Below are 26780 nucleotides of genomic sequence, written 5' to 3'. Positions count from 1 at the left end.
AAACCCCGTAGTGTGGGAAAGAACAATTAGCCAAGACAGAGGGGCAGGAAGGAATACAGAATGAATTACAATCAGAGGAAGCTAGCCGGCAACAAAAGAGATGAACTGGCGGGGGCGGGGCGAGAGGGAAGGGAGAAGTGACTTAAGAATGCTGGCTTCTCCGGGTTCCATCACCGCCTTATTGTTAGGTCGCCGTCGCTGTGCTCATAATTTAACCCCTTCATGCCTCGGAGTGTCTAACTCCAAGGCAGCTCTCTTTATTCATGAAGGTCTTTGAGATTATGCCACGAATATGATGAATTCCAGATAAGAATGACTGCATCATTAGTTTAGAAAAAGATACCCCCATCCAAAAGAAAAAAAGAAGAAGTTTAAGCTTCTATAGATTAGCAAAATATTTCCATCAGAAACATAAGAAGAAACACATAAAACACAAATAATCAGCAAATGCAGATGTTTTAAGACCAAGAAGAAAGTGTTCATGAAAATGAAATGTTTTAAAGGAAAACATGAAAAGGTGTTTAAAAATAATTTTGATGACTATCGAGATGACCTAAGGGGATGAAATGCCCTATAACTAGTAGGAAAGGATAGAAAAAACGTATGATTGTTTTATGAAAACAAGAATCTGCTTATTTTAAGTCGATGAGTTTGTCATGCATGATTATGGGCACAAGAGATGATGTGCTGTGAGCCCAGAATTAAATTGTCTTTTACTTCAGTCCTAAAAATCAATAGGCAGAAAGCTAAGAGGAGGTTCTTCTTTAATCAACCAAGATGCTAAAATCATGGAGAGAAAGGCAAACAAGACCACAGCAGCTAAGTCATTCAAAAGAAGAGTGAGAGTTGATTACGTAGAATGAAGTGGAATGAAGATGCTAAGTAGGATTAGAAAAACATGATACTATTACAAAGGGTTGATTGAGCGAACAAAATGGATAATGAGGCAAATTAAAGAGTGTTATAAATCCTGTGTCCAGGAAATGAATTAACTGCTCAGACTAATAAATGAAGAAGCATCACACAGAAGACGATGATTGAATGTCACCATGGGAAAACAGAAGGTTCCTGGTTTATAAAACCAGCACACTTAAAAAGAAGAGAAGGGTGGGGGCATTTGAAACAATACTAAGAGGCTTTACCAGTGAACTGAAAAAAAAAAAAAAGTAAAGTAAACAGTGATGGAAGGACAGCCTTAGAAAACACCTCAATGATACAAGATTCTTTAAATATCTTAAAGTGATTGTGGGTAAGGAGGAACATCTAGGAACTTGAAACATTAAACTCGGGTTTATTTTAATTTAGTTTAATTTTTTGGTCTTGCCTTCATGACGCCAGTAAAATGTACCAGAAATGGAAACAGTGTCAGAGAGTGATAAATTAAGAGCAATGAGGAATTCCCTTCCAATAAATTAAGATAACTCAAGAAAAGACAACTCCTGCCTGGGAAGAAAAAGCTGCAGTGATTAATACTGCCTTCATGCAGCATTTGGATGGCTCCTAGGAATCATAAAGATACCTGGGGAAATCAGAGCCAAGTAAATCTAGTACCTTTCAAAAAAAAATGGACTAGGGAGGAAGCAGAGAAATGCTAGCTTTGCAACTCAGGAGCAATTGAAGTATATAAAGTATAGATAAAGCAACCAAGGTGGAATTACCAAATACCTAGAAATATATGAGTTCAGCAGACAAAACAGTCAAATTTTAGGAAAAGTGACCTCTTGAATAAAATTCTTATAGAAGTTTTTAGGCTTTTGAATTTGGCCACTATACTAGAGTTTATAGAGAAGATGAATAAATGGACATCTGTTAGCAACAGCATCATAGTCTGCCAACGGCATTTATTAACTAACATCATAGAATACAGACCGATAAGGAAGAGTTGGATTAAACAATCCTTTTCCCCCGGAGGTGCTGACATCAGTGTAGATGCAAAAGTATCCATAAGCGTAGGCATCCAATGACCAGAAAGCTAGTGGCATCTGTCACACAAGCATTGTATGATTGCAATGCATTGTATGCATGAGCAAGAGAATCTCGATCTCAGATTTATTTAAACAAATAAGTCATCACAGAAATAGTACCTATGGAGAAATCCTAGAAGAGGTTTTGGAGTGAATGGTTTGCTGGGCAGGCAGGATGTTTCTGATACAAGAAGAGCCCCTGAGAAGGCCCATAGCCAGGAGTGGGAAATAGGGTTGAGGAATCATGAACAGGGCTGAGCGAGCATAATACAGTAAGTATAATAAGAGCATAATATAATAAGAAGTGATGGGGAAGATTAGGTAGCCTAGAGTAGGAGACGGATTTGAGCATGGGCTTTGGAGTGAGACAACCTGCTTTGAAGCCCAGCTCCATAGTGGTATAATCTCCAACCCCACCCCCACCTCAACCTCTCTGTACTTTGGTCTCTTCATCTCAAAACTGGAATTTTAATAAACTTAACTTAAGGATTGTGCTAAGAGTTAGGTGAGATGTTCTGTGTTCAAGCACCTAGAAAAAATAAGAACTCCAATATTAGCTATTGCTGTGAATGAATGGTAGTCAGTCTAGGTGAGAACACCTGCCTTCCTCACTTCCTTGGGGTCATCTCTTTTGACTTTCTGCTGCCTTTTCAAAACTTTTACACTCTCCAAGGACAACAGCCCTACCTGGCTCTCTCTCACTCTAACAGATGGTGGGAAGGACAGTTTCACTCTCAATTTCCCTGTTCTCCCCTCAAAACACACTCTTCTTAGCCCCCTCTACTGTTTCTGAGAACACAATGCCCCATTCCTTTCCAAGGCTAAAACCTCTCCGGCAACAGAGAACCCAACTGTTACGGATTCAGCAGTTGACGGTTGATCTCCAGCAGGTTGGTGCTCCATCAGTAAGCCCATTCCTCTCTCCCAGCTGCAGTAACTCCTTCCTGTCAGCCTCCAGCCCTGCTCAAGTCTTCTCTGGCTCTGTGCATTTCTTCCTCCAATGTGCAGAGCCAACACCACCCACTTCTTTCCTTCCCTGCATAAATAAAACTACCCTGTCTCTGATTTCTACTCCCCCTTCCTCTGCTGAAGCAGCTGGTTTGATGACCACCAAAGAAGAAAGTTTTTCTCCATCTTATTCTATTCTAGTTTCTTGTGATTCTGTGTTTACCTCTATTGATGGATTGTTTTCTCTTTCCTGATGGTTCCTGTGTAGTCTTTTTCTTTGCTCAGGCTGTTCCTGTAAGTATCTCCAGGGATTCTAGACTTGGCTGGTTCAGTTTCTCACACTGTACTGAACAACCTCATGTAAACCTTCAAGCCCATGATTTATCATTTTTGCCCAGGCTACAGTGCAGTGGCCTGATCAAGGTTCACTGCAAACTTGACCTCCTGGGTTCAAATGATTCTCTATCCTCAGCATCCCAAGTAATTGGAACTACAAACACACACCACCATGACTGGCTAGTTTATTTATTTTTCTGTAGAGACAGGGTTTCACTATGTTGCCCAGGCTGGTCCTGAACTCCTAGCCTCAACTGACCCTCCTGCCTTTGACTTTCAAAGTGTTAGAATTACAGGCAAAAGCCAGCACACCTGGCCATTATTTATCATATCTCTGCAGGTCATTCCTTGACTATCCTTCTGAGGTTGGAATTTCCAATTGCCTTTTGAAATTCTCACACCATTGCCTTTTCATTCATTTATTCTTCCATTCAAAAATATGTATTGAGTGCTACTGAAACATGTTTAAAACTATCTAATCATCTCTCTCCATCTCCACTCTCATCTGCATTTTGTCCTGTCTTTTCTCTGGGTAAATGATATCCTTTTCTTAGCAGCAGAAGCTAATTTTATTGCTCTTTGCAATCTCCCAAAGTGACTTAGTATCGTGTCTAGGACTAAATGGGACTTCATAAATACTGTCGAATTATATTGAGCTGAAATCATACATGAAGTGATAGTTATGAGAAGGATCTTAGAGGACACGCGTCTTTTCACTCTTTGGCAAAAACACAAATAGACTCAGTTATCAATTAATATCTCTCGCACTAATTTTACTTTTAGCACTAAGATTCTAAAATTCTACACAAGTAGTACAGAAAATTTATGTAATAGGCCTAAAAACATTAATTTTAAAGATGGAAATAGAATTGTTCATAGAGAGGACTATCCTTTTGTTTAGCAAAAGAACTTGGATATGAAAGATGATATCTCCAAAGCTAACTTAATTTGTACATGAAAAGTATCAAGAATTGAAAGCTGGCTGAGTGCTGTGGCTCACGCCTGTAATCCCAGCACCTTTGGGAGGCCAAGGTGGGCGGATCACGAGGTCGAGAGATTGAGACCATCCTGGCCAACATGGTGAAACCCTGTCTCTACTAAAAATACAAAAATTAGCTGAGCATGGCGGCACGCGCCTGTAGTCTCAGCTATTCAGGAGGCTGAGGCAGGAGAATCACTTAAACCTGAGAGGCAGAAGTTGCAGTGAGCCAAGATCATGTCACTGCACTCCAGCCTGGCGACAGAGCGAGACTCCGTTTCAAAAAAAAAAAAAATTATTATTGGGTACTAGCTTAGTACCTGGGTGACAAAATAATCCGTACACCAAACCCCCATGACATGAGTTTACCTGTATAACAAGCCTGCACTCGTACCTCTGAACCTAAAAAAAAAAAAAAAAAAAGAATTGAAGACTGAAAGCCAGAAGGGAAGTGAGAAAGAGGAGCTCAGGGCGGTGAAATGAAGTGGCAATGTTGTCAGGGAACTCTGCAAAGAGAGCTGACAAGTGGTTAAGAGTGACCAGTTGACTTTTAAACACAGGGATGTCCCGTATTTGGTTTTAAGTTATTGGCTGTGCAGTGTTGTAATTTGATCTAACTCCCATCCTATATCAAATTATGTTTACATAATTAAGACGGTTCACTAAAGTGATTTTTCCTGAGCAAAGAAAGTCTGCTGTGTGTTCTGACATACATTTTTAAGCACCTCTCAGTCCATCACCCAAAAGTGTCAGACGGGTTCCACCTACTAATGACCAGTTATTCTATGAGATGATCTGAAAGATGATAGAATGGCTAATAAGGGGAGTAGCAAAAGCCTGTCACACAATGAATGCTTGAAGAACTACCAGGTGTCTGTCTGACTGCGGCTATCACCCTGCATGGCCATGAGATGTGCGTGACTCACTCCGGAGAGGCGAGCTCCTGTACAAATTGACCGTTCACGGTCTTAGTTCTGAACTGCCTTTCTGGACGCTTCTTTCTGTTTCTCTCTACTTTTGACGCTCTGAGCTAGCAAGTCTGATGTCCTTCTGTTTCCTATTCTAGGTCTGGGCTTGATGTTCACTGATTTTCCCTTAGCTCCGACTGTGGCTCTTCTCAGCAGACTCTGATCCTGCTCTCAGCCGGGCTGCATCTGCCCATCTCAGGTAAACATGGCTGGGCCTAGGCAAACTGTGGGGCCTTTCAGCTGGAGCTGCGCTCCTGTGCGTGGAACACCTGGCTGGTTTGGCGCTTGAATTAGACACTGGGAAGGCATAAGCTGATGTCGCTCTTCCTTCAAATATTTGGAAGGGGCAGTTTTCCTATTCTCTATGGCCTTGAAGCAGAGAACGAGGAATACTGGGGCACTAAAAGGACTGAGTGTAACTTAAAACAAAAAGGCACTCGACAGCAGCCGGAGCTACCACAGTGGTCACTTCCTCCTCACTGAAAGGGCTCCCTCCAGCAAAGGCTGGATAACCATCAAGTGGGAACACTCTGGGAACGTTTGCAAAGGGAGCCATGCATCCTACAGGTAATTTTACCAGCAGGTTTTCAGGTTCCTTCAGCACTGAGCTTCTCAGATTCCAAACTTTTGTAATTATTTGAGTTAAAAAAAAAAGTCAGATGCAGCTGAGCGCAGTGCCTCATGCCTGCAATTCCAGGACTTTGGGAGGCCAAGGTGGGCGGATCACCTGAGGTCAGGAGTTCGAGACCAGCTTAATCAATATGGTGAAACCTTGTCTCTACTAAAAATACAAAAATTAGCTGGACATGGTGGGGTGCACCTATAATCCCAGCTACTTGGGAGGCTGAGACAGGAGAATTGCTTGAACCCGGGAGGCGGAGGTTGCAGTGAGTTGAGATCATCCCACTGCACTCCAGCCTGGGTGACAGAGCAAGACTCCCTCTAAAAAAAAAAAAAAAGTCAGATGTTTGACTAGAAGGGACAAGTCATAATGAGAACCACTGGAGGGTCATTCGCATGTGGTTGTTGCCAAGGAGGAAATTAAAAACTGAGAAACAGGAGAATTAAAATCTAAGCTGGGAGAGGGGAACCTCAGATCCCTTCTGAGGATATGGTTAAACTGTCTTGTGTTTTCTGTGCCAGATAGAGCAGTTTAGAACTAAAGAATGTCAGCAATTTTCATCCTCCCACACAGCTACTTTATAATAATTAGTTTTACTACTTTTTTTCACAAGCTATTACTTTAATGATTTTAATTAAGTTGTTCATGCACTCGAGTTGTTTACAAGCACTTTTCTTTTTATAGCACATCGATAAGCAACAGAGGCAAACTACCACCTTGGAGGGAGCCAGGCAGTGTCTGCTGGGCAGGCCGCAGCCGGGAGCATGGAAGTCGCTTCTTCCATCCTCCACTGGAAACCACCCAGCATCCTGGGCCCTCCAGAGAGGAGCCAGACTCCCTCCCCTGGGAAGAGACTACAGTCCTATCTGTATCCTCTGCTGTCATTGCCCCTCAGTCACAGCAATGAAGAGCAAATTACCTGTTTTCTGTATGTTCCTCCGACAACAACTGACACAGAGTAAATATGAAAGGTTCTGGATGATTCGTTGTCAGCTTTTATTAAAATTCCACATACTTGGCGTTTCTTAGCTATCTGGGTTGACTCCTGGTTCCACCCCTTACTAGTTGCGTGACTTACCTTCTCAGTTTCCCTTTCTGTCAAGTGAAGGTGAAAGCACCAAATTGGTAGAGTTATTTTGAGAATCTATGAGTTTCGAGTGGGAGGGCGCTAAGACCTTGCTGATTAGAGTGGTTTTTCAATCCTGATCACCTCCTTCTCCCTCTTAGCTTCTTTTCTCCTCCCCCTCATGCTTCTAGTCTAGGCTTCTGGCAATTTTGACATAACAAAAGTGGGATTCCTTCATTCCTGACTTCAGGGCTTTTCCTTACTTCATTATTGCATGATCATTCTCAAGTCTTTCATTCTCATTCTTTACATAAATACAGAAAGGAGAAAGTGAAATAGTAGAGGAACCAACAGATTTGAAGGAGCTGCCACTATTTGATTCCTCCTGTTAGGACATCTGTATGACCCCAAGTTCCTGTTCTTGAGGCCGTTGTATCATATTCTTAAAAGTTATGTACACATTCTGCTTTGAATGTGTCCCTCAGCCTCATTCTTCTCCACTTGCTGGGGGCCATCCCGCCCCATGGGAAGGTAAGTTCAGGCTCAGAGGGAAAGTCACGACAGAGTCCTGCTCTTTTATTTTTGTTGTCTAAAATCATGTTTCGTGCTCTTCTTTGAACAAAGTCCAGGACTCTAGAGATGCCCTGTTACTTTTCTTCCAGCAAGTCTCTAATTTGCTGAGGAGTAAACTTGTAATGAAAAGAACCCGGAACTCCCCAAGGCAGCTCCCCGCTGAGACAGTCCTCAAGGTAGAGGTTCTTTAGAGCAGATTCCAAGAGCCCCATCCTTCCTGTGAAATAGGGCTGCTAACTCGCCATCTGTTAAGTATGATTGTTAAAAATACATTTTTTGTTAAAACTTTGATTAATAGAGACAGAAACTTTCACTTCAAGACCTTTCCTATGATTAGATCTAGAGCAGACTATTTGGTCTACGTTTGAATCGAAAAGTTTGCCCTTGACCTCATGAATTGTATTGTTCTAATTAAAGTGATAACTGCAGTATTAGTTTTTATATAATTTAAATAACCAAACCGAGACTGCCCACTTAGGTTTTCAAAAGGAATCTATTAGCACCATCTTGTGACTATTTTGGTACCGCTTACAGAACAAAACTTTCAGCCTGGCGCTTGTGTTCAAAAGGAATCTTTTGGTGCCCTCTTGTGGTATATTACAGAACTGGGAGAAACAACAAATACGTAATAATGCCTCTGGTCCCAGGAATTGCTCTTCCTGCTGTCATAGCTATTAGTGATTCCTTGAAAAATCACGGCTATTAATAAAAATAACTTTCAGTAATTTTGCTTGTAAGTTAATAAAGCAAATTACAAAGCAAATATATGTAATTTGCTTTATTAGTTTACAAATATAAAGTGTAATATGAGAAATAACAATAAAGTCTCATTGTAGCATCAAAAATGGAAATCAAGGTGGGAGGCTGAGGCGGGTGGATCACGAGGTCAGGGGTTCGAGACCAGCCTGGCCAACATGGTGAAACCCCGTCTCTACTAAAGATACAAAATATTAGCCAGGCGCGTTGGCACGCACCTGTTACTTAGGAGGCTGAGGCAGGAGAATCGCTTGAACCTGGGAGGCAGAGGTTGCTGTGAGCCGAGATTGCGGTGCCACTGCACTCCAGCCTGGGCAACAGGGCAAGACTCTGTCTCAAAAACAAAACAAAACGAAACAAAAACCCACAAAAAGTTAAAGCTGGCCAGCCAAAGAAAACATAAATTATGTTTATGCTATTTCCTCACAGCAGCAGCACCTTGGTTCGTACATGAAAATGCCCACGCTCTTGGTAACTAAGCTCTCTACACACTAGGTGCTGCTCTAATTTTGTCACATGTGCATTCGCACCACAAAGAGGTAAGCCCTCTACCACAATCCTCATTTCCCGAAGAGAAAACTGAAGCACGGAGAGGGAACTGCCAAGGGCCAGTGACTTGGCCAGTGGCAGAGCGGGCAGGTGAAGCTGGGACTGATGGCCAGCCACTGCAGGAGCAGAGGGAGAGCTTTCCCCTCGTTTCCCTGAAGGTTCTCCGAAAAAGCCAACTGGCAAAAAGCAGGTTAACTGGAGAAAAGGCGTACACGTCTATGTAACATGTCTACACGGGCGCCTTCGGAATGAAGACTCAGAGATGCAGGGAAACTGTCCGCTTTTGTGCTTAGGCACAGCACAGTATGGACAGCCATGGACACGAAAAGAGTGTGATCCAATGCTAATAGACTGAACGGGGATGCCCAGCAAAGCCTGTCTGTCTGGATTCTTCTTGGCCTCTTGAGCAGCATTCCTTCCTTCCGGGTATGGGGCAGGACCCTGTCTGGAATGGGGGGTCACATGACCCATAGTCAAACAAGGTGGGTCAGATAGTTTATTCATAGCCTGTTTTTATACAGAAAAGTGGAGGGAAAATTAAAGTAGTATTTTTCAGTTTTATGACTAGCTTTGGGGAGAAAAGGTTCTGGTTTCTATGGCCTGCCTTGGGGGCAGAGGGATCCTAGTTTCTATGGCTCGCGCAGGGGCTCGCACTGACAGGGCGGAAGGGCAGGAAAAGGTTTTGCTCCTACGGTGCTTCCGAGGCCTTCATTTTGAGGTATTGATTTCTGAGCCCCAACACACCCCTGCTTCATGCTACCCACGACTGTGACTTTGGGCAGGATTTTAGTGTCTATTGCCACCTGCTTTTAACCTTCACTATTCTCATAGCCCTTTAGCAATGTCATCTAAGCACTTGGTAAACAGTGGGGTGAGTCCTGAAAAAAGCACCTGAAAAACCTCTCATTGGAAGTGGACTTTAGGTGTGATACAATTTGAAGTACAATGTAAGAGATATTGATAACATCTCATTTTAACCTCTAAAATGGAAACAGAGAAAATCCTTCCCATTTTTTGGCTGGGCGCATTGGCTCACACTTGTAATCCTAGCACTTTGGAAGGCCAAGGTGGGCGGATCACAAGGTCAAGAGATCAAGACCACCCTGGCCAACATGGTGAAACCTCATCTCTAGTAAAAATACAAAAATCAGCCAGGCGTGGTGGCTTGCACCTGTAGTCCTAGCTACTTGGGAGGCTGAGGCAGGAGAATTGCTTGAACCCAGGAGGCAGAGGTTGCAGTGAGCCAAGATCATACCACTGCACTCCAGTCTTGTAACAGAGCGAGACTCCATCTCAGAAAAAAAAAAAAAAGAAAAGAAAAGAAAAGAAAAAAAAGAAAATCTTTTCCATTTTTTTACATTTGTTAAAACCACAAAATCTTAAAGCTGGCCAGCCAGGCAGTTGCCACAATATCTGTGCTGTGCATTTAGGAGAAACTGCAGGCTTTCTCAACATTGGCACTATTGACATTTTGGCCTTGAGAGTTCTGTGTTGTGGGCGGTTGTCCTGTGCATTGCAGGGTGTTCAGCAGCACCCCTGGTGTCTATCCAGTCAATGCCGGTAGCACCCCTCCAGTCATCACAAACAAAAATGTCTCCAGACATTGCCAGATGGCTGGGGACGGGGCAAAGGAGAGGCCCCAGATTCTCCTAGGTTGAGATGGAACACACTATGAGATAGTTGAGAAAAGGTAAAAATTAAAGTAGCATTATATGGTGTAATGTTAATTTCCCCAAGTTGTCCTAAGGCAGAGAAAGAAGAATTGGAACCATGAAACATTGCCGTCGGCCTAGCTGAAAGATCATTTCCCAGAAAAGTACCATGAAACTACCATGTTATACGTCATGCAGGCTAAGCATGCAGCCCTTATGTTGATTCCTCTGGAAAAACAGATCTTGAGTGTTTAAGATTTTCACGATTGCATTGTATGATCACATCACAGAATGTGCTATGTTTTCAGAACATTTGACAGACTTACTCTCATGATTTCTTGACCTTCAGGTTATCTGTGGGCTCAGACTTTGAACTTAATATATAATCTCACTTAGTTTTCTCTGAACCCTTCTTCATGGGCTCTTCTTGGTTAATAGTTACAATTCCTCCTCATATTTGGTATTAGCTCAAAGATTTAAATATCCTCCTTCCACATACAGAATCTTCTAAGAGTTTCCAAGTACAGCCTCATCTCTTCCACCAATACTTACGAATGTCTCAATATCCTAATTTAAATATTTCACAATTTCACCCCTTTTCGTTACCATTTTTTACCTGTTCCTTTTTTTCATTATCAGTATTTCATTCAGCACTCATTTGATAGTCACCTATTTATATTAATATAAACTAATATTTATATACATATTTATGTTAAGAGCCAGGGATACAAAAAGCATTAAGCTGGTCCCTAAGGAGCCTACCTGCAGTCCAGTACAGAAGAGGAGTACAGGGAAAAACAGGTGTTTACCAGACAAAGGGTACCCTCGGCAGAACAAATAGTGTATGCCACGACCAGAGCTGTGATTGGGTCTGGTTCCTTTCCGTTCTTGCCTTCTGGTGTTCCCCCAAAACAGGAGCTCTCTCCCTCTCGCTATGACAGGCAGGGCCACCACATCAGGAAACTCATTTTTGTAACCACGCCGTGGCTTTTGCTCCAGGCTCTGCCCTTCCTCATCCCTCTCTCATTTCTGCTTCATCTCTGTCCTCTCTGTCTCAGCCCACCCTCATCTCTTGTCCTATGGCTATTATCACTAATCAGACACAACCGGCATCTGTCCTAGAATCTGGCAAGGGCCTCCTGACTGCTCTTGGCCACCGTCTGTCCTCTTTGCAAACTGCCTGAAGAGAAGCTATGTGACATGGATTGCAAGTCACTTCCTCATGCCCAACTGCAGGGCAACTAAGTGGTATTTTCAGCCTTGCATGGGATGTAAGCTCTGTGGCAAGGAAGCAGTGGGGTGGGGGTGGCAGTGGCATAGCCGCCAAGTGTAGCCACAGCTGAAAAGCCAGGCCCCTGTCCACGGAAGACCAGGTTGATTTCCTCCCTTGCTCTCATTCTCACCATTCTTGCCATGGCCTGCCCGGCCCCAAACGCCCAGCCCTCACCCCTTTCTCACCCTCCCTTCACCCCACACCTTGTTGTTCCTTAGATACTGCAAGGACACTCCCATCTCAGGCTCTTTGTGCTTACCTAGTCCCCCAGCCCTCATTCTTCGTCCTCTCACCTGCATGGTTCCCTCTCTATTTTCTCCAAAGCATTTCTCAAATGTCACCTTTCCTGAGAAGTCTCCTCGTCAACCCTCACAGAATAGCACCCTCATGGTTCCCGGTATAGTTCTTACCCTACCTGATTCATTTCTGTCTGTTTTCTTTCTGTCTCTCCTCCATGAGAGCAGGGCCTTTGTCCATTTTGTTCTCTGCTGTCTTTCCAGGGCACCGGAGAGTGTCTGGCATGCACTCAGTCCTCACTGAACACTGGCTGAATAAATGGCGGAAGAATCAAGTCCCCTTTCTGCTCCCCCTAACAGAATTGATATTCCCAGCTAGGAGGTTTGGGTGAGGTTTTCCCACTTCTGGGTGCTGGGAAAGAGTGGGACAGGGGGAATGTGAAGGCCTGGAAGTCCTATCCTCTTAGCAGCAGTCCTGGCTCCAGGATATGCACCTCCCCAAGCCCAAGTTGAACAGCACAGGGGGTGGTTGGTTCAGGACTGGGAAGGTGGCCTATGTCAGTCCAGTCCAGCTAAAGCTCCTTTGGCTTGGTGGTTGTGGGAATGGGAAGCTTTCTGGTCTCTGGGTGGGCATAAGTGAGCCTGGTAAGAATAGTATAGCTGCAGGTACTTTGCTAAGAGGAAAAACCCCAGCTTGAAAATTAGGTCAAAACTGAGCCAACAGTATCATAGAAATAGAGATCCAGAACCTTTACCACAGTGTCAAACTCTCCGAATTCTGCTGGATCTCTACAGCTTCTGGGCTCCGTGTTTTGTGAACGAATGATTCCTATATTGTTTAAATCAGCTTGAGGTTAGTTTTTCTTTTTTGTGTCGTTTCAAGCATGCTAACTGGTACACTGCTCTTAAAGTGCCACCAGGCCCTGGTAATGTTTGAAGAAGGACATTCACAAATTAGAATATTCATTCATTATTGAATGAATGAATTCACTCATCATACACATACTTTAGAGAGTGAGCAAAATTATTAGGGATAGCAAACCTACCTTATTTGAGGGAAAATGATAAGAAATGGGGAGTGTTTGACCTCAAGGAGAGAAGACTCAAAAGGGCCATGATAACGTCTTCATGACGAATGTAGTTTCATGTGTTTGCAGGGTGTGACAGGTAGAGATACAGATTTAGCTGGGAACTGCTGGAATACTTGATTGTCTTAACTCTATTTTGGCTGCCAACCCCTTCTCCTAAGGTACCAGGGGGAAATACATTCACAGAGAACGAAGCAAGGCAAGGCAAATCATGCAATTGGCTCAAGCATCAGCTTCAAATACTACATTTCCTTTCAAAAAAAAAGAAGAGCTCCTTACCTAAGTTAGACTAGCCTGATTGGGCTAGGATCAAGGCAAGACAGAGGGCCTCTTCTGGTCCCTTCTGTTCCAAAGTCCAAACACTTAACATAGACCTTACCACTCCAATGGGAAGAGAGGATGCCCATGCCCACCCAAACCATATGGGGAGAACAATGCAGGAATAAAATACACATATGTGTGTCTGTATCTTTCCCTTCCACTCCCCCATCAAGTTTTCAGAGGAGATCAAAGCCCTGATCAACAGTAGAACCGCAACCTCATGAGAGACCTTGAGCCAGAGGTACCTAGCAAAGCCGTGCAGGGATTCCTGACCCACATAAACTGTGAGATAATAAATTTTTGCCGTTTTTAAGCCATTAAGTTTCAGGGATAATTTGTACACAGCAACAGATAGCCAACACAAATTGGTATACAGAGTTTCATTATGTCAATTTAGGTTATTTCCAAATTGTAATCTAGCATTAAACATCTTTGTGCATGTATTTTTTGTGTATTCCTGAAGGTAATTGTGTAAGATAAATTATTAGACATGGAATTGTTTACTCCTATTTTGAATTATAACCAAGTACAGTCAAATTATTCCCTCCCACCGAAAGACTACATACCTGTTACACTCCCATTAAAAGTTTCTGAGACTGCCTCATGCCCTATAACCTTGCCCATAACCAGTACTACAGATCTTTATCATTTACCAATTTGAAATAAAAAAAAATAGATATCATGTATTGATTGCTTGCTCCATGCCAAGCACTGCCCCAGGGCTTTACATGCCTTTCTCCACTTGATCATTGCAATAACCCTATGATGTAGATACTATCATTACTCCCATTTTACAACGGATGAAAACAAGACTTGATAAGATTACATGATAACTAAGAGTAGAACAGACAGACTCAGGCAGTCTGACTTCAGAATCTGAGCTTTCCTGACTGGTGAGATTGAGCTAGTCTCAAGTGACCAGTAAGCCCAAGGGTATCTTTTCCTCTGTGAGTTGCATACTCAAATTCTTTCCTCCTGTGCTGAATATCCTGTTTGCCACTTCACATTCACTCTCTCCATTTTCCATCTTGCTCTTGCCCTACAAGTGGGACCTGTCTGGGATTCATCAGCATGGCACCTGTGCCCTTGGGCTCCCAGCTGGGCTTAGCCAGTGGAAAGCCTGGCAGGAGATTGGAGGTAGGAAGGGATTCAGTTCAAAGTATTTATTTCATTAGGTGCCTCCCTGTGAGGTTGCCTCTGACAGGCTGTATCTTTAGAACAAAGCTCAATGATCTTCTGACCAGACCTGCTCTCCCTCTGAGCTCCCGTAACCTTTCCCTCCTCTTATCTTTTCAGATCAAGAAGTGATAACTGGGGCTGCTAGCTGTAGCTGTCAGGTAACTGCACTATCTTACGTAGTTTCACAAAATCACAATTAGATAAATAGTTTTTTTGTAAATAAACTCTCTTTGGTTTATCCTTGGGCATATACTATCATTTTTACTTTTTTGTTATGTTGGCTTTTCTAACTGAATTGTAGATACTCTCCTCTCCACATTAGGGCACCACCCTTTGTTCATCATGGGAACATCTCCCTCAGCTTGTTGCTTTCTAGTTTTGTTTTAATGTGGCTTTTGTATAGGCTTACTTGAGTGAGGTCTGTTCACTCAAGACTCAAGAATGGAGTCTTGAGTGAACAGACCTCAAGACTCAAGGTCACTCAAATGTGACCTAGAGTTTGAAAAATACATGGCAACTCCTCGCTCCCTTCTCTTTGGAGAGGAGTGAAATTCGAGATCTGATCCACTCATGGCCCAAATATCAGCTTCCCCTCCATAAAAGTTTACATTTCTCTCTAAGCATTTGGAAAGATTCATCTTGTGTTCCAGAGATGCCTACTGGGAGCTGCTCTTCAATTTCATGTGCGTCTTCCCTCTATCCCCTCTGCTGTGGAGCTCTGGTTACCTCATGGCTGCTACCTACCTGCAGTTCCTAGGTGTAATCCCCTCCCTGCAGAGGGCCCTTCAACCAGGCAGTTGAGCTGAGTCTGGAGGAAACCACACTTTGTTTATTATATGCTCCCTTCATTTTCCGTAATACCATCACTCATTTTGAGGGAGTAGGGAGAGGGTGAATTGCCATTGAATTGAAGGGAATTATAACATAGGATGGTGGGGGAAGAGGACTAAAACTGAGGGTTAAATGTGATTTTTCCAGAAGGCACTCAGGAAGTTAAATTACTTCATAAGAAGTTCTTCATGGGTGTGCCATGGTCACTAACATGACTCTCTGTCCTTAGATCTTTCTTCCAACCTTCCTCTAACCCAACTCTCAAGGAAACTCTGCTACTTGTCCACAAGGGTCAGTCTTATTCCAAGATTACTTCCCTAACCGCAGCAGTACCTCTTCCTTGGGATATTGAAGGGGAAGAGGAGCTCTTCCTGCACACGCTGATGGAGTTAACAGTTGCCTTTGCAAGTTCCCTGGAGCTGTGTGGGGAGAGGGTTCAATACTTCAAACACTATGGAGGAGGCCAGAGTGGGCAGCCTTGGTCCAGCCCCCTTTGAAGTATCCTGACCCACATAAGCTGCAGACCTCCAGCTTCGTGTTTCTGTTACTGAGTGTGTTAATATCTTTCCCTAACCTCATGCTTTCAGACTGTGTCCCCTCAGGCCTCACAAAATGAGAAATGGACCCAACCCACATGACCACTGTCTGAGCTACCCTGCAGCAGCTTTCTAGCACCTCCTGTGAAAAGATGGGATGCCATTTTTTTGTTTTGTTTTGTTTTGTTTTGAGTTGGGGTCTCGTTCTGTTGCCCAGGCTGGAGCACAATGGCTCTATCTTGGCTCACTGCAGCCTCTATCTCCCAGGTTCAAGCGATTCTCCTGCCTCAGACTCCCGATAGCTGGGATTACAAGTGCACGCCACCTCGCCTGGCTAATTTTTGTATTTTTAGTAGAGATGAGGTTTTGCCATGTTGACCAGGCTGGTCTCAAATACCTGACCTCAGGTGATCCGCCCACCTTGGCCTCCCAAAGTGCTGGGATTACAGGTGTGAGCCACCACGCCAGGCCAGGATGCCGTTTTTAACTTAGGACCACCCTTGCCCTTAGTGTGGGGAGAAATGAGAGAGAAAGGATTGGTTACGTATCTTTTGGAGAAGGAGGAGAAGGGGAGCCAAAAGGAAGAGGTGCATTTTACTTTCTCACCCGAAAGGACAACAGGACCAACAAGTCAGCTCTGAGGCCACTGCTGGACATCAGTCGGACAGGACACTGGGAAGATGCCAGCTCCATGTCCTTGGAAGTGCATGATTAGTAGAGTGTCATAGAAAGGTTGACATAAGGAGGATTCCTGTCTTTTAAAAGAAAACTCAATGTCTTTCTCTTTACCTGGCCTTGAAGTCATTCTGTACTGTTTAAGAATACAAGTAAGAAATCCAGGTTGGACTTAGCTGACTTGTGAGGGAGGGAAAAATGCTAAAGGTAAGAGGATTAGGGGCCTGGAAGTGGAAAAGACACGAAACAGGCCATGTCACACTGTTGAAGGGAGAAGCTGTCATTATGGTGTGTGTGTGTGTGTGTGTGTGTGTGTGTGTGTGTGTTGTGTATATGTTGCCAAAGTCAGACGTTGGTAGGTGGGGCTGGGTAAAAAGTCTACCTGGGTAAAAAGACTAACTGAAGAGATATGGGGTGTGGTGTGTGTGTGTGTGTGTGTGTGTGTGTGTGTGTGTATGTGTGTTGGGTATATGTTGCCAAAGACAGACGTTGGTAGGTGGGGCTGGGTGAAAAGACTGAGAGATGATTAGCTGGAGAGCAGGAAAGGATGCTTGCTGTCAGAGCAAGGGCCAAAGAATAAGTCCTCAAACAAGCTGGGGACACCGTGAGTGTGTAGAATCTGTGGACGCTCTGGGAAGGGCGGGACTGCCAGCGACGTGGGCACTCAGGTCCAGAGAACAGAGGAAAGTCCAGAGGGTGTTGCTGCATAAAAGGCTATAAAAATGACCTCACCTGGCCGGGCGTGGTGGCTCAAGCCTGTAATCCCAGCACTTTGGGAGGCCGAGACGGGCGGATCACGATCATCAGGTGATCGAGACCATCATGGCTAACACGGTGAAACCCCGTCTCTACTAAAAAATACAAAAAAAAAAACTAGCCGGGCGAAGTGGCGGGTGCCTGTAGTCCCAGTTACTCGGGAGGCTGAGGCAGGAGAATGGCGTGAACCCGAGGGGAGGAGCTTGCAGTGAGCTGAGATCCGGCCACTGCACTCCAGCCTGGGTGAAAGAGCAAGACTCCGTCTCAAAAAAAAAAAAAAAAAAAAAAAAAAATGACCTCACCTAGGAGGAGGACATTTATCACAGGGACTGGAGAGAGACAGTACACTTTGTAGAATCAGCTTTATTAAGGTTTAATTTACATCCAATAAAAATCATGTGGGGGAAGAGGGAATGGGGAGTTATTACTTAATGGGCACAGAGCTGCTGTTTGGGGTGATGAAAGAGTTATGGAAATAGCGGTTGCACAACATTATAAATGTCATTAATGTAACTGAACTGTACACTTCATGGTTAAAATGGCAAATTTTATGCTACATATATATTTTACCACAATAAAAAGTCACCAAATAATCAAAACATAGAAAATATTCATTACGCTCAAAAGTTGCCCTGTGCCACTTAGCAGTTAACACTTTCTCCATCCCTGGCAAACACCAATCTACCTTTTGTCACTGTAATTCTGCTTTTTCTAGAATTTCATATAAATGTAATCATAAAGTGTGTAGTTCTTTCTGTCTGGCCTATTTCACTGAACATAATTCATCCATGCTGTTGTGTGAATCCGTAGTTTGTTTTTTTTAATCGCTAAGTGGTATTTCATTGTACGGATGGACCATAGTTTGTTTACCCATTTCCCAGAAAATGGACATTTGATTTGGTTACTAAGTTTTTTTTTTTTTTTTTTTTAAACCAGCCTGGATTAAATGCCAGGTTGTCAAGAAGGTAGATCTCACTCTTACACAAGGATGAGGTACAAACGCTGGCTACATACAGTTATGAATAAGGGCCTACAGACCAGCCCTACGTGTTTTCTTATGACAGCTTAATATCTTGAACCATGGTCTGCAGATGATTTCCAGATCTCAGATTTTCCTGTTCACAGTTCTCAGATTTTATTCTGTGAGCCACGCCCCATGTGGGGAGCACTGTGACTGAGAACCTATGTTGACAGGCTCCGTGAACACCGTGGAACAGCAAAGATGTTCTCCTTTTGTGCCTTACTTTCTACATAACTTCCATGGCAGTTGCATGGAGATCCAAGGTGGGCCAACAGGAGTTTCATATAACATACCGTATTATATTTAACATAATATAATTTATTATATATAGTGTCATATAATTCAATATAAAATATATAGTCATATCACTTGCCTGCATACCTGATGCTCTTATTCTTGCACAGGAAAAAAAGATCATGGCCAGGTATGGTGGCTCACGCTTCTAATCCCAGCACTTTGGGAGGCTGAGGCGGGTGGATCATGAGGTCAGGAGTTCGAGGCCAGCCTGGCCAATATGGTGAAACCCCGTCTCTACTAAAAATACAAAAAAATCAGCCTGGGGTGGTGGCAGGCGCCTGTAATCCCAGCTACTTGGGAGGCTAAGGCAGGAGAATCACTTGAACCCGGGAGATGGAGGTTGCAGTGAGCCAAGATCACACCACTGCACTCTAGCCTGGTGACAAAGTAAGAAAAAAAAAAATCATTATATGTTTGGAGTTATCATGTATTCAAAATCAACTTTTTTCTTTTCCTTCCTCTACAAAGGACTCCCTTCTCTGGCTTTGGTGCCTCAGAATAGATCTTCAGGCAGCTTGCCTTTAGGAGTCCTTGGCTGGTATCTGGTTTCAGAATTTTGTTGACACACCTCACTCTTAATCCCGTCTCCCAACCTGTGCTGTGAGCTTGATATTCTAGACCGTGCTTGTTTCCCCTGAGTGGCCCTGGGTGAGAGGAAGGACAGTTAGCTTCTTGCCTATTCCTGACGCATGGGCCACAGGCCCCAAATGACAAACCTGGTCACCTTGCAGATTTTCTCCATGGTCTCTGGTGAGAGGCTGGTGGTATTTAATGAGACTTCTCAGCCTCAGGCTTCAGTTGTACCTTCCAGTGGCCCCAGGTGGCCTTGAGCACCCAGTGATTAATGTCCAAGGACTCTGCCCAGCCATTTTCTGTCTCCCTGCATTCCCTGTCCTCTGGTGGCCAGAGGACACTACTCACTCTGGTCTGGGCTGTTGTTCCCATAAATGTTCACTAACAATGCCTTTAGTTTCCTTTCTCCTACAGATGTGCTCAAATCAAGATACGAAATCCCAGACTGGGAGGAAGGATAGTGTAGGAGTGGTGACCACAGAGGACATCTGTTGTTTTTCTCTGCCCAATACCACTCTCACCCCCTTCTACTGTTAATGGCATTCTTTTCTTTTTAACTTTTATTTTAGGTTCAGGAGGCACATGTGCAGGTTTGTTGTATAGGTAAGTTGCGTGTTGTGGGGTTTAGTGTACAGATTATTTCATCATCCAAGTAATAAGCAGAATACCCGATAGGAGGTTTTTGATCCTCACCCTCCTCCCATGTTCCACCTTCAAGTAGGCCCTGGAGTCTATTGTTCACTGCTTTCAGTTCATATGTAGTCAATGTTTAGCTTCCTCTTATAAGAAAATGTGATATTTAGTTTTCTGTTCCTGCATTAGTTTGCTTAGGATAATAGCCTCTAGCTCCATCCATGTTTCTTTAAAGGATATCATCTCATTCTTTTTATGCCTGCATAGTACTCCGTGGAGTACTGTATATGGACCACAGGTTTTTTAAATCTAGTCTACTGTTGATGAGCATTTAGGTTAATTTCATGTCTTTGCTACTATAGATAGTGCTGTGATGAACATACATGTACATGTGTCTTTATGGCAGAAAGATCTACATTTCTTTGATGGTATAGTTTGTATATTTGTCCCCACCCAAATCTCATGTTGAATTGTAATCCCCAGTGCTGGAGGCAGGGCCTGGTGAGAGATGTTCGGATCACAGCGGCAGGTCCCTCATGGCTGGGTGCTATCTCTGTGATAGTTGAGTTCTCACAAAATGTGGTCATTTAAAAGTGTGTGGTACCTTCCACCCCCCGCTGTTTCTCTCTTGCTCCTGCTTCTGCTATGTGAAGTGCCTGCTCCCACTTCACCTTCCACCATGACTGAAAGTTCCCAAGGCCTCACCAGAGGCTGGGCAGATGCCAGCATCATGCTTCCTGTAAAGCCTTCAGAACAGTAAGCCAATTAAGCTCTTTTCTTTATAAATTACCCAGTCTCAGCTATTTCTTTCTAGCAATGCAAGAATGGCCTAACATATTTGGGTATATATTTAATAATGGGATTTCTAGGTCAAATGGTAGTTCTGTTTTAAGTTCTTTGAGAAATCACCAAACTGCTTTCAACAATGGTTATAGTAATTTATATTCCTACCAGCAGTGTATGTGAGCATTCCTTTTTCTCTGCAACCTTGCCAGCATCTGTTACTTCTTGACTTTTTTTTGTTTGTTTGTTTTTGAGATAGGGTTGTGCTCCCGTTGCCCAGGCTACAGTGCAATGGTGCAATCTCGGCTCACTGCAACCTCTGCCTCCGGGTTCAAGTGATTCTCCTGCCTCAGCCTCCCGAGTAGCTGGGATTACAGGCAGGCACCACCACACCCAGCTAATTGTGTATTTTTAGTAGAGACAGGGTTTCTCCATGTTGGTCAGGATGGTCTTGAACTCCCGACCTCAGGTGATCCACCCGCCTCAGTCTCCCAAAGTGCTGGGATTACAGGCGTGAGCCACCGTGCCTGGCTTGACTTTTTAGTAATAGCCATTAATGGCATTCTTTAGAGCCATTAATGGCTGTAACTAAAAAATAATAGCCGTTATTATTATTAATGGCTATTATATGCTCCTTCCTTATTTTACCTTATGGTTCTGAAATAGGAAAAAACTCCAGTATCTTGCTCCAACCCCTAACCCCTACACACAGAGCATGTGACCTAGCCTGGTCTTTCAGAGGCATTCTCTTTGATTCTTTCTCATCTGTCACTGGGCATGTGGCCCAAGTGTGGCCAATTAGATGCTGTCCTATGAGAATTTGAATCTTGAGCAGTGTGACACAAGAGTAAATGACATTAGGATCATCTTAACAGGGTTACCCAGAGACTGTTTATTAGTTCCTCAATCTAGATTTCTGGATCTGCTCTGGTTCCTGTTCTCCTAAAGACCAAATTGTCCAACTTTTTCTTTATTTCTCTGTGCTATTCTATAGTTCTGTGATAAATTTTATTGTTATTTACTTTAACCACAGTAGATCTCTGCCATTTGCAACCAAAAAAACCTTTTAACTAATAAATCTTCTAATACCTGCTGCCTCTCTCTGTTAAAGTCCCCTATCAATTACCCCTATTGCTGGCTTTGTTTCCTCTACCAATATTGCATCTTCCATCTATGAAGAACAAGAATGGAAAGTAGACTGTGATTCACAAGAGACTTATGAGGAATGGTGTGACTCAGAGAAGTAGTTGCTAAAATTCATTATTAGAAGACTAATCTCCTTGGGTCTCTTATATTTCTGCACATCTTACAAGCACGATGGCCGACACTTTTGTTATGAACTATCTTTTTAAGGATATTTGTATAGCAAACTACTTTGGAAGATAGAGAGTGTCTTCCCCTGGAACAAAGGTGCGTGTTTACCTGCTGTCCATTATAAAAGGTTTATGGTTTCCTAAGCTCAGGGTTTCTCTCTTACAACACAATCCACTACATGTGCAGGTATCATCTGGCTCTGCTTGCATTGATCTGTGCCAATTAGGGCTTAGGGCACTGGTACAAATGCCAGTATCTAACTACTGCTATTGCTGTGAGCAATAACGTTGTTTGTCTATGACCTAGGAGTCTTGTGTCTTCTGCCAGCATCTGTGAAACTGTGGCAGGATAACTTAGATTATAAGTACAGCAAAATGTTCACAGTTCTTGACAGTGTTAGTGACTACTATAGGATGTAGACTGATAAGTGAAAGAGGAATGATGAGGGCCTCATAGGTCAATAAAACCTTTTTGTGGGGAGTCTCTGGTAATCAGTAGTGAACATGTTGACCAAATGTTATGATCAGGTAGGCATGAAATGGTTCTCTATTTTTTTTGCCAGTTATGAGTTGGAATTGAAGAGTTGCAGGCTCCCTGTGTGAGTCAAGCCCAAGAGTGCAAAGTGACATAAACTTGGTGACACTAGGCAGATAACAGTGTGGCTGTGACTCTAAGTCAAAAGGTCCCCAGGCTGAAATAGAAGGTGTTAGACATGAGGACCTTGCTGCCCAATAGAAGGCACTGGCCTGGCCAAAAGCATTGTGACTTCATTTGGTTGAGCCATGAGCAGCCACCATGTTATCTAAACTGAAGGTAAATGAAAAGCCTCACTGCTGGAGAGTCTCTTTCCCCTTTTGCCCTCTGGTCCCTCCCTCCCTCTCTACCCTGGCCTCTGCTACTGACGGTACAGATATTCAATGGACCTTCCAAACCCCTTACCATCCACAGGTATTCGGTATTGTTTAGCAGTGGAATGGCCTCTTCAAAAATTGAGGAATCAGAAAGATATCTGACTCTACTTCCCTCACCTTCTCTTGGTCCACTTTAGTTAGGCAGTTTGGTTAATGAAGGCAGCTGTCCCCAGAGAGAGATCATCTCCTCTTGGTGGCTTTTTGGATAATAACCAGGACAAAAGGAGTGGACGGCTGTGTAGACGTATTTTGAAAATGTGAGATTTTTCCCTGACCATTCCTGGCCATGATGCATCGTTCTTTTCCCGAACAGCAACCCCACGCCAGTCTGGTGGCCGGGAGAGTTCAGCTTAGTTCTGGTTCAGCTGTCTGTATTCTCTATTTGGATTGACTTGGATTACAATGATAATTGCCACTTGGATGAGCACATGCTCACCAAATCCCCCTACAGTGAGTGGCTCACACAGGCCAATGTGGGGGCTATAATGGGCCTCTATAACTTCTATAAAAATGTCCAACCTTCTGAACAAAGGTCTGGGTGTGATTAGGGGACAATTGAGAAACGGTGAATTGCACCTACTAGAATTGGATGCACCAGTTTGGAAGCAGGGCAAAACGATCAACAGCACCTGAGACAGGAGTGCCTCAGACCCTGAGAGACACAAAAGAAAGGGGGATTCGGATGATGTTTGTTTTCCAGAACCATCTCTGGAGCCTTCCTCATGAAGGAAAACTCTGACGAGGCTTTTCCAAACTGTCGGAAGGTCCTTGAATGGAACTGCCTGCTGGGTCTGCAATCCTCTGCCAGATGGTTCCGATCATGATTTGACTGCCACTTCCTCTAAACTTACTGAGAAGTCTATCAGAAACAACAGCGGATGGCCCCAGCTCCCGTACCTCCCACAAAAACATCTGCTAACACCTCCAGATGTCTTTCCTAGCCCCTTCTCGTAATTGTCACTCCGTCATTTTCTCTGATGGAAAAAGGCCACCCAGGTGGTGGTACGGAAAAACAGGACAGGTTGGACCGGTTGCCCTCAGGCAGTCTTTCTAAAAACAAAGACTAAACTCATTCATTTAAACTAAACTGGAAATTTTAAAGTTTACCAACTGGCCAAAAAGTCATGTTGGAGGCATGTCAGCCTCTCACCTAGATGATGTAGGTTCCACTAGAGACCCCCCAACAATTATAAACAACACTTTTTTTTTTCATGGACATGATGTATACCCTTGGGACTGCACTTTTTTTAATAGAACTCAGGCATTAACCTCTCTGCCTTCTGAAAACACATTGACTTACAACTTAGCAATGGTCATAAGAAATCTTCAAATGTTTAAAGAAGCACCACCAGTAGATCACACAGCCCTCTGAACTACAGATATCTCTCCCAAAAAAGGGCTACTTTTGGCTATGTGGGAGAGATTCCCAGAGGGATAACTGTATCCCTTGTTATGTATGTGTTCCCAGTATATAATTATCCATATGTCAGGAGTCAGTTTAAAAACATGGTATAAATTAGTGCCTGACTTTAGTTTAAGTGATCAACACTACTGCCTCCTTCCTGGAAGGCAGTTGGGTTGACCTCAAGTAGCCAGGGTTGTTATGAATATAATTGCCCTAGATTTCCATTTTGAGGTCCAAGACAGAGCCTATGCAGTCACTGATACATATTGATGTTCCTAGATTAATGTCTCAGGCCAAGTGGAAAGACTAGTACAAAAACTTACGGAGAAAGCCACGTGACTCTCTAAAGCAGACCCTGATGATTCATTGGATTTGTCCAGCTGCCTCGGTCTGGCACCCTGGGCAGCATGGTGAAGGTCAATCTTGTAGGTTGGCCTCATTCTGCTGATTTGAGTCCTCTTGATAATAGCTTAATTAAATGCTATATGAGACAAATGGAACAGATTTGCTCTTAGCCTCTATTGTTCAGATTAATCAGAGTGGCCAATGGAGTGGCATATTCATGGGAAATTTTGACAGAACCCAGGGAGTATAGATAGACAAGTTTAATAATCAGTTCAGTGTAATAAAGATAATGTTTGCTTCTGGGAAAAAGAGTAGACAGGCTTATATTTCATTGTAAAATATTGGGTTTTTTTTGTTTGTCTGTTTGTTTTTGAGACAGGGTCTCGCTCTGTTGCCCAGGCTGGAGTGCGGTGGCACGATCTTGGCTCACTGTAACCTCTGACTCCTGGGTTCAAGCGATTCTCATACCTCAACCTTCTGAGCAGCTGGGATTACAGACACCTGCCACTACACCTGGCTAATTTTTGTATTTTAGCAGAGACAGGGTTTTGCCATGTTGCCCAGACTGGTCTAGAACTCCTGGCCTCAAGGGATCCACCTGCCTTGACCTCCCAAAATGCTGGCATTATAGGCATGAGCCACTGAGCCCGGCCCCCATTGTAAAAATATCTGGATTCTTGGAGCTTAGGGTTTCTCCTCTGTGATGTAATCCATCATATAACACCTGGCTCTTTTTGCATTACCCTGTGGGAATTGGGGCTTGGCAAACCAGCACAAATCCTCATACTTTGGCTACTGTTATTACTGTGAGTAATAAGGCCTTTGACTCTGACCCAGGAGTCTCGAGTCTTCTGCCAGTATCTGTGAAGCTATGACAAGCTAACTCGTTAGATTGCAAGTAGGGTAAAATCTCAGACACTTCACAGCTCTTGACATCATTCCATCTTATTCATAATGCTCCTAGTGGGTTAAAGTTTTCCACCAAGTGAATTTAGCATAATCGTATTCCTTTCCAACCACAAAAGAAAGATTAATGAGGGACTAGGGTGGTATTTGCTGTCCTCCACAACTCTCTCCCCATCAGTGGGCTTGGCCAGGCTCGTTATGATTTTTGTTTTTGAGACACGGTCTCCCCCTCTGTTGCCCAGGCTGGAATGCAGTGGTGCAATCATAGCTCAGTGCAGCCTCAAACTTGTGGACTCAAGGGATTCTCCCATCTTGGCTTTCCAAAGTGCTGGAATTGCAAGCATGATGGCCATGGACAGGCTCTTTAAACAGGAAATTACCTCAATGGGTCTTTCCAGGCTCTGCCTCTTGTACTGTCTTGTGTCATCCTCTCTCAGTTCTTAGTCTTTGTCTACAATAGTTGTAGTGGTCATTATTGGTTGGCTACTCAGTATTCATTCTCTACCATTTTCCCACCCCTTTCAGGATGGTTGTTGATGGAACTGCAACATCATTCAGACATTCGCTTATTTCCAAGCAGTGAGAGGAAGCTGATCCCACCCCCAGCTCCAGAGGTGAAATTGATCGGTCTAAGGGAAACTCACTCCCTTTGCCAAAAGACTAATTCTGGCCAATAAAGATTTAAAAGTCTAAGGAGGAAACCCAGGCTGGAGTACAGTGGTGCCATCATGACTCACTGCAGCCTCTACCTCCCAGGCTCAAGTGACCCTCCAGCGTCAGCCTCCCAAGTAGCTGGGGCCACAGGTATGCATTACCATGCCTGGCTAATTTTTTAATCTTTTTGTAGAGATGAGGTCTCCCTCTGTTGCCCAGGTTGGTCTCGAACTACTGGGCTCAAGTGATCCTCTTGCCTCAGCCTCCCAAAGTGCTGGGATTACAGGCATGAGACACTGTCCCCAGACTTACCTTTTTCTTTTAAAAGAAAGCCACAGAAGGAAACACATCCTATCTCATGATGTGATGTTAGGAGCTTCTGTAGCCATCTTGCTATCAGCTTGAAAACGAAGCCCCCATTAGGATGGCAGAATGGAGAGGTGGCGACAATGTCATCCTGCTCAGTCAATCATCCGTGGTGCCCACTCTGCCTCTGGGCTTCCTGTTAAGAGAAATATGTAATACATTTTCTAAATGTTTGGGTCAGTTTGGGTAGAGAATTCTTTTTTTTTTTTTTTTTTTTTTTTGAGACGGAGTCTTGCTCTGTCACCCAGGCTGGAGTGTAGTGGC

The 26780-nt window shown here is 43.7% G+C and overlaps 1 long non-coding RNA gene across 2 annotated transcripts; it reads left to right on the top strand.

The window, feature by feature from the left end:
* Positions 1-2753: 2753 nt before the first annotated feature.
* LOC102133985 (uncharacterized) lies at positions 2754-6832 on the top strand. 2 transcript variants are annotated; one of them, XR_001492531.3, is made up of 3 exons: positions 2754-2854; positions 5294-5394; positions 6502-6832. It is a non-coding gene; the product is annotated as an uncharacterized lncRNA (long non-coding RNA). The 2 variants fall into 2 exon arrangements; XR_012417534.1 differs by having other exon boundaries at positions 5294-5762.
* Positions 6833-26780: the final 19948 nt, after the last annotated feature.

This window comes from Macaca fascicularis, chromosome 1 (genome assembly GCF_037993035.2).
Source record: "Macaca fascicularis isolate 582-1 chromosome 1, T2T-MFA8v1.1".
Taxonomy (NCBI): domain Eukaryota; kingdom Metazoa; phylum Chordata; class Mammalia; order Primates; family Cercopithecidae; genus Macaca; species Macaca fascicularis.
The sequence above is the reverse complement of the archived record's forward strand: the minus strand, read 5'-3'. Positions and strand labels throughout refer to the sequence as shown.